This window comes from Ochotona princeps, chromosome 7 (assembly GCF_030435755.1).
Source record: "Ochotona princeps isolate mOchPri1 chromosome 7, mOchPri1.hap1, whole genome shotgun sequence".
NCBI classification, from domain to species: domain Eukaryota; kingdom Metazoa; phylum Chordata; class Mammalia; order Lagomorpha; family Ochotonidae; genus Ochotona; species Ochotona princeps.
The window spans coordinates 47041533-47057072 of NC_080838.1; the positions used below are offsets into that span (position 1 = coordinate 47041533).

Genomic DNA, 15540 nt, shown 5'->3' on the forward strand with positions numbered 1-15540 from the left:
ATTTGCTTTATTGTTGCCCTTTCTTGTGTAACATATTCCTTAAATTCTTTGAACTCTTGTGTGTGCTTCTCATTATTGATCAGAAGTTTTAAAATGAGTTTTTGTCCTCCTCAGTTACCTCTGAGGTTGGCACAGGTATATGCTCCTTTGCAGAGGAGTCTTCAGTAATATTCATTTGGCCTTTGTGTCTTCTTTGCTCTTGATCTTTGTGCTTCTAGTTAACAGTCTTCTCCTTGCGGCAGGTTTCTAAGCTGTGTCACCCACAGGTCTACAGTTTGATTTTACTTATTACAGTTGGAACACAACTCTTTGCTTGTAGCCAATTGTGCCACTCCCTCTAGTAAGTTCCAGGTCTGGGTTCTTATGTTAGATTTCCACCATGGTCTCTGCAGCCCCAGCTCCTGACTTACCACTCTCCACCTCCTGTAATACAGTGCTGAGGCTGCACCATTGTCTGTACAACTTTTCTCCCACTTCTGGTTGGAGCAGGCCCCAGGATTAGGGAGACACCAGGTGTCCTATATATCTAGGTTATTGTTGGTACTGATCTTGCCAGAACCTGTTGGATGTTAGGTCTGAGTGCCACATGGACCTATTTTGGCCCATACAATACCACAGTTGGTATTATTTTCCTGTGGGACCAGTGCATTCCACTGAACACAGTGAGTTCTTGTGAGCTCAGCACATGCACAGTCAAAAGCAGTTTTAAAGCTTCTGCCACAGTGTACAAAATGGTGCCTGACTTACCAGTACTAGAGTTCATGATCTGCTGAGTGATAGGTCTGAGGGCTACCCAGACCTGTCTTGGGTGGAACCTGTAGAATGCCACATCGCTGCAGTTCACTGAGTCAGAAATGAGTTCACTCCCAGCTCAGTGTATGCTCAGTCCTTTCCCTTGCCTTTGTCTCCTTAAGCAAAATGATGCCCAATTTGGCTCTAGGGGCTGACTGGGTTCTGAAATCCACCCTGTTCTCATACTGCCTGTCTGGGATCTACTGCTCTGTCTCTGCTCCAGGTCAAATCAAAGAGACCAGCAGGGTAGACAGTTCTTTTTCTGCATTTACCACCCAACCTCCCACTGAAAGTCCCTTCCCACCTGGTTGCTGGTGGAGTTGGAGTTCTGGCTGCTGGTGGAGTTGAGATTGCCATTAGCTGAATGCCGCTGGAGTATCAGTCACTGCAATACCACATCGTTGTTTTTGCTGCTATTCTGTGTCTGTCAGTCTCCAGGTACCCCTCTGCTGTTGTTCTGTCCTTTCCTGTTTCCTGAAATGTGTCCTCTCTTCCTCATCCTGCTTAAATGTTTCTCTGTCTGTTTAAACGTGTCCTTACCCTATTCTGCCATCTTGATTCTAGCATCAGACTCTTAAGGACTGAGAGTCACACAGGCATCAGGGAGGGGTGTTGATGCATTTACATTTCAACAGCAACAGACAGTCCTCTAATACCCAGTTTGTTCTTCTAGCAGATTCCTTCCCTCCCTCTGTTAACCTGTGAATCAGGGAATTTTCAGTCTATTCATTCCTATATTAACTGCTCCTAGGGTTCTCCTGGAGGAATTTCTACTAGCTTTTTTCTTTCTTTCTTTCTTTCTTTCTTTCTTTCTTTCTTTCTTTCTTTCTTTCTTTCTTTCTTTCTTTCTTTCTTTCTTTCTTTTGAAATACAGATCCATAGAAAGAAGGAGACACAGAGAGAACGATCCTCTGCTTGCTGGCCTACTTCCCAAGTGGCCACAATCGCTAGAGCTGTGCTAAACTGAAACCTGAAGCCAGGAGCCTCTTCTAAGTCTCCCATGTGGTCACAGGGTTCCCAGGGCTTGGACAAGCCTCTACTGCCCTCCCAGGCCATAAGCAGGGAGTTAGACGGAAAGTAGAGCCGCCAGAACCTGAACGCTGCCCACATGAGATCACGGCGTGTGCAAGGCAAGGCTCCAATCACTAAACCATCACACTGGGCCCCCAAAATTAACATTTTAGAAAGCAATATGATTTCAAATATTGAGGTATAAATTTAGTAATACAAATGTCAAACGTCTATGCTGAAAATTACATTATGTTGTTGAGGCCCAATGTGCTTAAAGAAATCAGTTTCCCAATTTGACATGTAAGTTTAATCCAATCTCCAACAAATTCCAAGAGGTTCTTTTTGTGTTTGAAAGAAATGTTAAGGTGCTTATAAATTTATATGGCAATGCTTAAAATTTAGCATAGAAAAAGAGAATTGCAAAGAGATCTCAGTTTAGCCAGTCAGCATTTGCGTGTTGATTGAATGCATATATTCATACAGAAGCTTGTTTTTGTATTTCATTTGGCTGAAAGTGCATTTATTATTCTTGGTCCTGGCTACAAAAGGTAATTAAAGCATGTTCCCTGCCCTCAAAGATTTGTAAGACCCCTGAGGTACGCTGCTATGTTTTGAACATGTGTCCCCTGCAATATCAGGTTATATGTTAAATAGCCATCTTGACAGTACTGGGACATGAAACTTTCACAAGCTGTGTTCCATAATTAATGCTGTCACTGTGGAAGAGAATTCACTACAGAAGTAAGTTTTCTCCATCACCTCCAATCTCATTTTTGCTCTTACTTGCTTTTTCCCTCTTCAAAATGCAACACAAAGGCCCTTGCCCAGCGCCAGTCCCTCAGCCATGAATTTCCCAACCTCTAGAGAACTCAGTAGCTGTTCATTTCAGTTTGTGTTCTATTTTGTTGGTATTCTGTTAGAACAACAAGAATGAGTTGAGGAAGAGAGACATTGAAACACAGACAATCCCATTGGATTTAGAAACAATTGAGGAAGAGAAAGACAGAGAGGTTGTTAGTTCAGGCAGAGTTTTATTAGTTGGGGGAGTGAGTCTGCCAGAGAGCTCCCTGGTAGGAGACAGCCTTCCAGTTCTTCCTCAAGGCAGGCTGACTGTGTGAAGAAAATGACCACCCAGGGTACACAGCTCTGAGCTTTTACAACATGAGGCATGGGTGATTGGAGAAGGCAGAAGCTCTGCCCAACCTAATAAATCCATGACACTAAATTCTATAAAAACTAAATATATGATTATATGAAATAACATAGCTTTGGGATTCTCAACTCCAAAGACTTTAAATACCTTACCTAAGATCACATCCTGGTGGGCTACTGTGCGAGCAGTAAGCCAGTATCATAGACTACAGAGCCTGCCTCCCAGGCTGCAGAGCATCGCACACAACATCCTGTAATTCAGGATGTAGAGCCACTTGTTTGTTTTCAGTTGCCATGATAAATCCAATGGAAATATAGCACAAGCCAAAAATATAACCATCTATGTACTTACAAATTTCCTGGTAGCTATATCAAAAAAGCAAAAAATATTAATTATCTGTTTATCTATAATAGCTACCTTGTCATGTCAACAGATAATTTATACGCAGATTATAGTATTGTGCATTTTATTTTCTAGCAGGCACTAAGCATCCTGTTGTATTTCACACAATACATCTTAATTCATACTAGTCACACTTCATGTGTTTGAGACCCATATAGACACAACTTGGTCCCTTAGGCTGATTCTTTTCCCAATTCCCACCTTTGTGACTGCTTCTCTCATTGTATCACAAAGGGCAAAGACTTCAGCTGTCAGCGTATTCTCCTTGGAAAGGAAGGAAAACAAAGACAGCAGGATAGGAAAAGCCTTTTTGTTTTCTCCATTGGCTGCTTATTTCAGGGAGCGAAGGGTAGAAGCCTCGTCTCATGCCAGGGAAACAGTTCTGTTGCTTTACTGAATTTCAAGTCAAGTTAAAGCAAAGATGAGAGGTATGGTTTCCATCAGGAAAAAAAGGTCCTGGTTCTTCATTCCTGTTAGGTTTAAGGAATTGAAAAACATTGTGGTCCCTTGACTTGCAGAGGAACTTAAGCCCAAATAATGGGCAATATGCCTGTGTTATTTTGCCTCTGTTGGAAATGCCTCAATGGCTCAATGCTCAGCATCAGGAAGCAATCATTAAGTATTTACTTTCACAAGGCTCTCCAAATTAAACAAACAAACAAACAACTTAAAACACTTTTATTAAACTGCAAATCCAACTAGATTTTGAGGATAGCTATTGTTGATATGTGAGAACATGTTTGTAATGGTCAGATAAGTGCCCAACAAACATTCAACTCATCAGGCTAGGTTTTGCATGCTATGTTCCCTAAAGGATCAGAGCTCATTTCCTCTTCAGCATTCCTGTTTGGTGTCAACAAAAATAAATGGGGAAAAAAAACTGTACATTTCAATCCTGACCTGGGAAATTGCTAGGCAAGGTTTTCTTCTTCTCAGATTCCATATTAAAATCCCTTTGTGTCTGACTGCTTTAGGCATCACTGATTCCTTGTGTCATTTGTCCTATCTTTGGTACTCACTGCAGTACCTGATACAAAGCATGCCCTCAAGAAATATCTACCAAATGAATAGATGTTTCCTTCTCCCTAAACATCTGACAAGATCAGCTCAAACTATCCAGAATTATCAAGAGTCAGAATGTGATGCCGACATGGATAGAGACTGAATTTAGACGGCAATCAGTAAGATAATAATAAGTGTGAAAATCTAGTTTGTTGAATGTTTTTACCAAACAGAGAAAAAAACCATTACTTTTGAAAGGGGGATATAACCCAGTTACATTTCACAGCAAAGACAATGAAGGAAAGAAAATAATGGTTTCCAGCTTAAGCATTACCTGACTTTCAAACATGCTGATCAATAGCTTTGATACCAGAATAATTAATTTATGTGTGTTTTGTACTTTTTTCTTTTGAAAGAAATAAGAGACTAGGTTAATAACACAGAAGTTAATAAAGAAAACAGGAAATACTTTCTGATAACAGTGAAAGATAAAGGTGATTTAAAAAAACTTCTAGTACATACATTTACATAAGTTCTTCTGAGGAGATTGTGAAAATATTGCTTCTTACATAGTCTAATATGATAAAATGAAAGGCAATCATCATGTTACAGTGAGCTGTCCCCAGAGGCTAGACCTGGCTGTCTAATAGCAAAAATCTGTTTCTTTTTCATAGTTCTATCCCAGTAAAATAAATCAGTTTCGGTCTTGGAAGATGGTCAAGATGAATATTAGTGTCACATGATTTCTACTTCCTAAATGTTTGCAGAAGGATGTGGAATCAAATACAAGCATTCGTGTAAAGCTTCTTGGAAATTTTCACTGTGATCCAGTGAACAATGTAATAAGACCCCTCATTTGCAAATGTAGCAGTCATTTCAGGCTGCTGGTAACAATGTATGCTTTATGATAAAGTTCCTGAATCAAGCTGTCTTCCTCATGTATAATTTTTGTGACTTCTCAAAATGGATTGCTGACATTCTGGCCTTGATCTATCAGGGAAGAACAAATTGACAAGATTGCTGGTAGGTTTACATGCTGTATATTTTCTCAGAGCAATCACTCAATTTGTGTGAGGTGGCTAAACCCATCTACAAAAATTGATTCTATTTCACAGTAGTTTCTGTAGCAGAACTTTTCCCTGGTTGAATTTATTTCACCCTCACCATTCCTGAACATATATGTTTAGGTATTGAGTAGCGGGCAGCGTGATTGTTGAGAAATGAGATTGTGCGGCTCAGAAAGAGCAGGTTATCACTGCCTGGCCTTAGTGAGAAAGATCATGTGAGCGCCAGCTTTTTCACTTGCCACCCCGATTGCAGCAAACATGCGAACATGATTTTTGCAGCTGTGGTCTTTGGAACACAATGGATTAAGCCCTAGGTGTAAGGTACACTGGACAGCCTTTGATGTGAAGTAGTTACTGTCAGTTCTAGAGATGTGCATTCTGTATCAGAATGTGTGGTTTAAGTCCTATAGATTGTGGATTTCTGATCCAGCTTCTTGCTCGTGCACATGGAAGATGTGATGATGGCTCAAATTCTTGAGCAGATGAAAGACCTCTTTGTCACGCTGTCTTTTGATTAAATTAATACATCTTTTACACTGGGATCTTAGTGTGATAAAAAGTAGTCAGTTGCTACCCAAATGCCATTCTCTTTCCTTTCTTTCTTTTTAAAGATCTATTTGTTTTTATTGGGAAATCAGATTTACAGAGAAGGAGAGACAGAGAGAAAGATCTTCAATCTGCTAGTTCACTCCCCAAGTGACTACAATGGCTGAAGCTGAGCCAAACCAAAGCTACGAGCCAGGAGCCAGGAGCTTCTTCCGGGTCTCTCCTGTGAGTGCAGGGTCCCAAGGTTTTGGGCCATCTTTGACTGATTTACCAAGCCACAAGCAGGGAGCTGGATCAGAAGTGTCAAAGTTAGGATAAAAGCTGGTACCCATATGGGACCCCAGCATATGCAAGGCAAGGACCATAGCCACTATGACTACTGCTCCGGGCCATGGATGTTAATCTCTTATTTAATTTCCAAGTAGGGGTATTCTGAGGGCCCATTCATATAAGCTGTTGGAAGTAGAAACCAAAGATATCTTTGAACTATTTTCATGGTGCACTCTGTGCTGAGCTTCTGAGCTGACTGAATTAGTTCAGTCATGGGGACCATTTTCCAGCGTACCCTATTAGTCTTTTAATTAATCTGTGTCACCCTTAATGAAAAGCAAAGCTATTTTCCATTTTCCATAAACTCTTTTTGCAAATCTTTGCTGAAGATGGAGGAATTGAGAACCTGACAATGAGAAACATGACCTGAAAATTCAGTATTTGGCTCTTATATTTCTGAAGCTGTTTCAATCAGACCACCCCACAGTTGCTTAGCACTCTTTCCCTGTCCAGTATTGCTAATGTTTTTTTCTCTTTCTAGTAATACACACACACACACACATACACACGGCTTTAAGTAAAATTTAGCCAGCAATTTGGTGAGGGGGTTGATGAAAGGAGTGGCTGGATACTAACAGCTGAATCAGTGGGAAGAACACATAATTACAAAATCTGTACCCTGATATTTGTGGCTACTTCTTTTCAATATATTCGAAAGACAAAGAGAGGGAGATAGACACAGAGAGATTATTCACTGGCGTCCTCCCCAGTGACTGCAGCAGAGGGGGCTAACCAAACTAAAACTAGGAGCCCAGAACTAAATCTTAGTCTTCCAGTTGGAGTGATAGGAACTCAAATACTTGTGCTATCAGCTACTGTCTCCCAGGGGACTTACTGGCAGGAGCTGGGTCAGCAGCAGAAGTGCTGGCACGTGAATCAGGCACTGCCACTGGGAATGGCATCCCAAGCTGAAAAAACTCGCTGCCTCATTTGCCCACCCCACAAGGTAGAATGTTTTAAAAGCCTGGAAACTGAAGTAACTATTTAACATGCTGTTATCTATTTAGAACTAAATTTCTGTATCTTACTGCATATATGCCTTTTGAGCTTTGGTGTTTCATTTGTCTTATCATTTAATTATATTTTTAGCTCTTAAAAATCTCATTTAAAGGTACATTTGAAGCTATCGATAGGAGAACTATGAGATTTTGGCATTGCAAACACCAAGACTATCACAAACTCTGTTGGAGGAGAAAGTTGATACTTACAGTTGGTAACAATAGATATTAGGTGGACTTGAATTTATAAGAGACACTCATAGTGATCAGCATACTGATTTTTCTGGGATAATTCCAATTTTAATCCTAGAAGTCCCAGGCAAACCAGAGCAGGAGGTGACTCTTGTTGTGTTGTCTGCTCCTACCTGTTACATATTTAATAGAGTCTTACTCACGTTTCTTTACATGAATAATGGAGAGACATTATCTCTCATCTCTGCTCATTGAACATACATGATAGAAATATTATATTTGACATGAAGATTAAGAGCCACACACATTCCTTTCCACCTAGCAGAAAGTATCATTTACCCTGAAAGAAAGAATGTAGGGAACACATTGAAATAGTGTGACAACACTTGCAGATTTTCACTGTAGGCCTCATCTCCAACAAGCAGTTGTGGGTAGCCTGAGTAAACTACAGTTAGGGGTTCATATTTATTTCAAGTCAATGAAAATAAAGAAAACTAAAGCTCTGCATCATCCTTCATGCTAAAACTGTGTCTGGAAACCTTGAGATGTTATCCTTTGACATGTTGGACCACACAGCAGTCTCCCCTTTACTGGTTGCTGCCCACACCTCCTGAGAAATATAAGCAGTGGTGGCCAACAAAACACAGCTGCTCACTTTGGTTTCACACTTATTCTTGGCCAACTGGCAGTTTCTTTGACCAGCACCTTATTTTCCATCTTTTACCCAGCAGATATAAATTTCAGAAAGCCAGAAGTGTCTGTAATGTTGATTTGTTGTGCTGTGATGAGTAACTGTGCCACGTGGAGATTTGGAATTCTGCTGTAATTTGTAATTCTTTGCAGGAATTCGTGTTTCAGAGCTGCCTATGGGGACAAAATAGTGCTACTTCTCAACTGGCATAATATTGCTCCTTAAACACCCTCTTCTACTAAAGTTCCCCAGCAATGGAATTTCATTCTTTGTTAACATTCCAGTGATTGGGACAGTACCTGGAAAAGATTTGACATTTAATATGCATCTACTTCTTACTTGTTGACTATTATGGTTAGTGGTACATTTAGCCTGTGATTATAAAGTAGACTAAAATTAGGCCTTTGCAAAAATTAACGAAAAAAGAAAGGAAGGAAGAAGGGGGATTGAGGGCAGAGGAGAGGGAGGTAGTATACCACATGGTTATCCTCTTAGAATCATATATATGAAATAGATGATTTTTTTCTCTTTATGTTAATAAAATAAGCAAATAATAAGTATTTCGTGAATGAACACATGAAAGACTTCAGGGGGATTATAATTGGTACAGGCTTTCTGGAAAGCAACTTGGTAACATGTATCAAAAACATGTATAGTTATTGTTTGTACATTTTAGGAAATTGAATTTTTGTAAGTTATTTAAGCCAGCAAATTAGAGTTTATGTAGACAAATCTGCATCTGTGATTTTTAATGTAACTCTAAATACGAAAAAGATTAAGTTCCTAAATACAGAAATGATGAAATAAATTATAGTACTTCTTCCACAGATATGATATTATTTAACTGGAAAAATGAAATACAAGGAAAAATGATGGGGATATAAACTAACACAGCCATTCTGAAAGAAATGGTGTAACCTAATATCCAAAACTTCCGCTCCCACAAATACCGCAAGTCATCAAGAAACTTGTCTGTAATTTGGATTAAAAGTAACTATGGGCTCACCTTTAGCACAAGCTATGTCTTCCTTAAGTAAACAACATATCTTCACAGTCATGCACTGAGATTAATAAGGATCTTAGGGTAAGCAGAATTGAGGCTGTTCCCTCCGAAGACTTGCTATTTTATAAGAAAAGTCTCTCGCTACACCATGATAACACTAATAAAAGTACTAGCATCATGTATAAAATGAATGTTACACTTGTAATCATGAACTTAAAAAGCAGAGTTCCTTATATGTAAAGAAGACTGTCTAGTAGCAAGAAGATTAAAGAGGGGGACAGGGTGAGGGGAACTGACAAGAGAGACATTTGTTTTTCAACTTAACAATGGAGAAACAATTACAGCTTAGCATCAAATGTAGAATTCCAGATATTTCCTCTGCTTTTGTTTTGTTTTGTTTTGTCTTCTATTTGTATCACTTGTACAGGTGTATGGCAAAAGCAGACAAAAAAGCAACACTCATGGTGTCTGTATTCAGAATGAATCAAAAGGAAAAATGCAGAAGAATGCGAATTATGAAACATAACCTGTCTATGTGGAGAGGCATGTTCAACTGTGAAAGTGAACGTCTCGCTTGTGTACATGACTATTTGCTGGTATCAACGTATAAATTAACAGTATATGGTTTACAAGAGTTCCTGTGAGAACCTATTCAGGGCTTACGTCAGATGTATTGAAGGTGCTACAACTGCAAAGGAAGTAGGTGGATGGAATCATGGATTGAAAATGAAAGGGCAAGTAAGGTTAACTAAGAAAGGAAATTGTATTTCTCAATAGAGAGAGGGTGATTTAAATGCTTATGTATTATTAAAACTACGTTTGTGACAAAAAGTAAACTAAAAATCATAGCAAAATGATGTTTTCATTGATATAAAAATTTAAGTGCCAATATTGTTTACTGAAACATAATAAAAGAATACTGAACATTATTTATATATCTTTGATATATTGGAAAGTACATTTTAAAAGCAGTGATTATTCTTAATTGTGACAGTTCAGATTTTTTTAAATTTTTATTTGCCGTATTTTAAAATTGTTTTAGCAGAATAATTTAATCTTTTAATGATCAGAAAAAATTTTTGAAAAGTTAAAAAAAATTAGGTAGAAGATATTGTGATGCAACTGTTTATGATTGGGTAAAATATATTCTAGTAAGATCTATTGTGAGAGCAAACAATGTGTTATCGATATATTTGAATCTGTGAAAAAATGTTACATAGCACTCATCTGTATTTATGTTGATTTTTAAAAACTTATACAATGTGATTTACGATATTTTGAAAATCTAAAATTATTTCTTTTGTTAAAAATTGCTGTGTCTTTTGACATTTGAAAAATCTGGCATGAGCCGAGCCTCCTCAGAGGCTCAGACAGAGCAGTGTAGAGCATAACCAGGTGCAGATGGAGGATATGGCAGTCTATCGGAACCTGCAGAGGATACCTGGCATCACAACAGAGAACAGAACAAACCAATGAACTACCCCACCATATGCTGGCAGTGAAAAACTGGGCGAACAGAGACTCTATGATGGACTATGTCAATCAGTGGATTCTGCAGCCACTTCATTATGCTTGGAATGACGAGATCGGCAGCAACTCGTAACTGTTGAACTATCAAAACCTCTTGAGCAAGCACCTTGGAGCATGCCCCACATTGGGGACCTGGGATGGGTAGGAGACCGGGTGGGGCTTCTCCCTTTATCTTTCCCTTTACCCCAGATACAGGGGAAAAAATGAGCAAATAATAGTCTCACCCACTTTCCTGTAGCCCTTGAACCTTTTGCCCTAATTAACGATGTAAAGATTGTCAAAAAATAAAAAAAAAAAATGAAGAGAAAAATCTGGCACAAGGATGATAAATGAGTGAGTGGGTTAGTGAATATATTTGAGTATAATATTTTCTGTATTTAAAGAAACTGAGTAATAACAATAGTATCTTGTTATTTAGAAGTAGACGGTCGGTAGGACTGTAGAGGTCTTAAATCTAAAATAACCACCTGTGTAATTGAAGCTAACTGGAAAAACTGGAAGCAGCAGCACAAAATTGACCTGTGGAACTGAAAGTTTGATTGTGGGTATGGAGCAGAGATGGCTTACTTTCCTACTGCTGAGCTGCCTTAATGTTCACATTTCTCTTATGAGGTCACTGAATGAATTGTGTTATGAATATAGACTAGGAGCATGTTGTGGAAGAGAGAAAGGATAATTGTGCTAGGGAACACTGCATGAGGTCATGAAGTTCACTGTCCTGGGAGGTGGAGAACCAGAGATCTCTGTCTGAATCTCACTAGCTGTGTGTCTGCAACTTCCAGTCAGAGGAAAAGGACATGCTTTCGTTCACAACCATCTACTCCTCTATTTTTTAGGGAAAAAAGGAGAAATTATGTGCAAATACCTGGTAGACTCTGAAGGACTTTTAAATACAAATCCCATGAATTCACTATCATACAAGGTGATAGGGTATGTTATCTCTGTCAGGTCTGGTTCTAGCCCAGGTCCTAGCACTAGTTGCTGATAGGAGCACAGAAGAATCACTAACTGTTATGTGACTCTCAGAAATGTTACTTCATCAATGTCCCTGTAAGCAAAAGATGAGTAAATAACTTATTTCTTTTTGAATTTCCCATATATAAAATGTTGTACATGGAAATAATTGGATGTTGAATGTGGGCCCACCACAATTGTATTTAAATGACTTCCACTGAAAATGACAATTCTTTTATACATTTTGTCTAATCAATATCTGCCAGGTACCCTTTTAAAATAAATTAACTACTTTATCCTGCTCAACTATTCGACATAAGCACAATCATTATTTACATTTTATACATGAGCAAAAGGAACACAGAGAGGTTCAAAACACTCCACTCAATTCCATAGACTGGAAGTGAGACACTTTGCAGATGGCTGCTAAGCACTTGCAGAGAGCTAGCTGGCCTGCAGAATTAGAAGAAGGATGTAAACAGAGCATCAGCATAGAGAAAATAATTGAGGGATTGAGGTAAGGCATTTTATATTAAAAATTCCCTTTCAAGAGTAAACAAGATATCTAAAGCAGGTACATACTTAGAAAAGATCTAAGAGTGCCTCAGAATGCTTGGCAGAGCTGATGGGCAGACGTTTCACTCACACATCAGTCAACAGAGAATGAAAGCAATGACTACTTCTTCAGGTGTGAAGCTAGGAATGAAAAGATTAGGAAACATGAAGTATCATGAGCACATTCAGCTATCAAAAGAATACAATCATTTCTCAGTAATCAACCCAGAAGAAATGGAAATCCATGTATTGCTTGATAAAAACTTCAAAATAATTGTTTTAAAGAATTTCAGGGAACTAAAACACAGATATAAGGCAAATAATACATGAACCCCACCCAGTCTCTCACCCATCCCAGGTCCCTGATGTGGAGCATGCTCCGAGGGTCCTGCTCAAGCAGTTTTGATAGTTCGACAGTTCTGAATTGCTGCCAATATCACCATTCCAAGCCCGATAAAATCTCCTCAGAATCCACTGGTTGACACGGTCTATTCAGGGTTGGGGTTCTGAGATCAGCAGTTCAGTTGGAGGGATCCCCAAAGAAACTTCATCTGAGGTGATCACAGACCTGATTCTTGTGTGTGCTTGCCAGTACGGGGTCCAGCTCAATCCATTGCCTCAGTCAGCTTATGCATATGCTGGTGGTTGCAATTGCTGGGTCAGTTCTGTTTCCAGCCCTGTCTTCCACGTAAATCAATGGGTGTTGCAGTCCAGTCCGATCCTGCCTACTTCATACTAGGGCCTCACGCAAGCCAGTAGGAAATGCAGCCTGGTCAGGACAACTCCCCATAACCCCAACAGGCATGTCCCCTACCCTGGTTCCCATGCTTGCCAGTATGCACTGCAGACTTGTTTAGTCTGTCCCACATCCCATTTAGCTATCGTATATGTAAATGGGCATTGAAGCCTGGTTTAACCCAAGGAGTCCTACTGTCCAGCCCACACATATATTGGCAGGTGCCGTTCTGTCCAGCCATGTCTTCCCCAGTCCTGGTTTTCATGTTTTCCAGTGGGAGTGGTAACCCAAGCGGGAGGTGTTCATTATTTCCCTATTAGGCCACTCCTGGATTATGTACTCTCCAAGTGGTTCTGGAGTTTAACTTGACAGAATTAGTCCCCAATGCCAGCATCTGCCAGCTTATGCTGTAGCAAAGTCCAATCAACCCTCAACCTCTTTAATTAATGCTTGCACCAGTAGGAAGTCCACCCAGCCTGGCTTTTCCCTGATCTAGCTCACATGAGGCCCACAGGTGTTGTAGCCCTGCCTGGTCTGGTCTGCCCCCATCCCGACTCACGCTCTCCAGTGGGAGTGGCTGTCCAGCAGGGGAGCCCTCCACATTTCCCCTGCCAGCTTTGCCTCATCCTTTTCTGCAACCAAGCTTGAAATCCTTGCTCTGAGAAAATCTAATCAGGTTCTTGGTGCTTCGGTTAGTGTAGCAGGAGTTTTGATCAGAAAACTCATGCAAATTCAGCTTATGGTAAAAGAGAAAGACCTTTAACACCCTGATATCTTTGGTTTTTTTTTTTTTTTCACCTCTAATTCCCCATCCTTGATCCAGGAAAAAATCATAAAGAGTACCACTGAGATCGAAAGGAAAGATACTGTCTCCTCCGTCCCAACATTTTGATATTTTTATAGCATTATGAAATTTATCTGATTCTGCTTCTGTAAGTCTTGGATACCATTTGAAATCTTTTTGCTAAAAAGCCAAAAACGAGCTTGGATAATATAAAGAAGTTAGTTCTTACAGAGAATAATTAAAATCTAGTACAAAAAGTCTCCGCTTCAATTTTTAAACAAGTGTCCTTTGATAACACTCAGGGTCCATATGTATTGCTTGTTTGCTCTTCTCAGGAGTCTGAATGTCTCATAAAGATAGCTTTCTCCAGAAGCCAAAACAATACCAAAAACTCAAAAGACCCAACTATATACACTTAAGCACATATACATGCACATATAATTTGTACATTCACATATCAAAGATGTTCAGTGCTGTAAGATTTTATGTTCATCACAGTGTTGCTGGTGTGGGCATGCTGCAGACACCCAATACAAATTGGATGAAAATTAGTTGGAAGAAGAACACAAGAGGAAGTGAGTATCACCAGCCAGGCAAATACACAGTTGAGAGATATAAAAACTTTTAAAACAACAGAAAGAGCTAAAAGAAAACATGATGTGCCCTTTGCAAAGAGAAATTACACTGTTCATTAGAGGAAAATAACAGCTTCCAGTGAAGAAAACAGGAAGATGCCTTCAAGAACACTTTCTACCGACACAGCAGTAGCACTGCAGTGTCACCACATTCTAGCACCCACTTCTTGAGGAATCTACTTTCTAGGCTGGAAGTCCAAGGGTCTGTAGGCAGGGGTTCCCAGACAGCCTATGAAAAACAAGAAGTGAGCCAGTAGAGGCTAGAATTTGATTTGCAGCTTCAGACAATATATACAAGCATTGGGTTTAGCCATACTGCTTGGATTTCATTTTAACTTATTTGGTGGCATGAGATAAGACTATATTTTCTTCTATCCCAAAAGGCAAAGGAAACATTTTATGACAGAAGAGCTTAAATTATCATGCCCTGAAATTCTCCCTAGTCATGAATGGTTAACCTGTTCAGCATTCCATATATTCTTTTACTTTTTTATTCCTATACCTTGGTTGCTGGGTACTGTTAGAACTCTAAATTGCATGTGGAGGAGTTGAACAGTTTCTACCTTAACCTTATGTTGCTGTAGCATTTTGCATAATATGTATAATTTTTAGTCAAAGCTTTTCATAAAACTGAACACTCTACAGGTATTCCGCCTACATTGCCTTATAATTTCATACCCCTGATGGATTTCCCTATAATGTTGCTAGGAGACCAAGACACTTCCTAACAAAGGGTGCAGAATGTGGATTCCAGCTCCACCAAATCCAGTTGCTCATGGCAAATTTGGCTTCCTTAAGATGCAATGCCTAAGACAAAATGAGTAACAGGTATTTGCTCCACGCACTGAGGTTCAGAAACTAAGATTCTGCTGGGGAAAAGCCTTATCTTGCTTTTCTCCTTATTTTATGACTGCAGAGATGAGGTGAGCAGACTGTCTACTCCACTTTAGAACCACATAGAATGGGAAGGGACATGCATAAGACATAAGGACTGGTGGGAACCAGATTTCTCTGAACATTTTCCGAAATTCACAAACTTTGGTAGCCTAAATTGCTACATTATGACAGATAGGGAATAGAGAGATTCTCTCCAGCTGTTGAAAATTATGGTCTCAGGTGGCATCTTAGGAAGTTTTTTTTTTTTTTTTTTTTTTTACAT

The 15540-nt window shown here is 39.4% G+C and overlaps 1 long non-coding RNA gene across 3 annotated transcripts; it reads right to left on the bottom strand.

Annotated features, from left to right (window-relative positions):
- Positions 1-2672: 2672 nt before the first annotated feature.
- LOC131480767 (uncharacterized) lies at positions 2673-15048 on the bottom strand. Of its 3 annotated transcripts, XR_009245800.1 has the most exons (4): positions 14884-15048; positions 12254-12367; positions 3109-3321; positions 2673-2716 (listed from the first exon to the last, which is right to left on the bottom strand). It is a non-coding gene; the product is annotated as an uncharacterized LOC131480767 (long non-coding RNA). The 3 variants fall into 3 exon arrangements; XR_009245802.1 differs by lacking the exons at positions 2673-2716; positions 3109-3321 and adding an exon at positions 3760-3997; XR_009245801.1 differs by lacking the exons at positions 2673-2716; positions 3109-3321 and adding an exon at positions 7936-8357.
- Between the last annotated feature and the right edge of the window lie 492 nt (positions 15049-15540).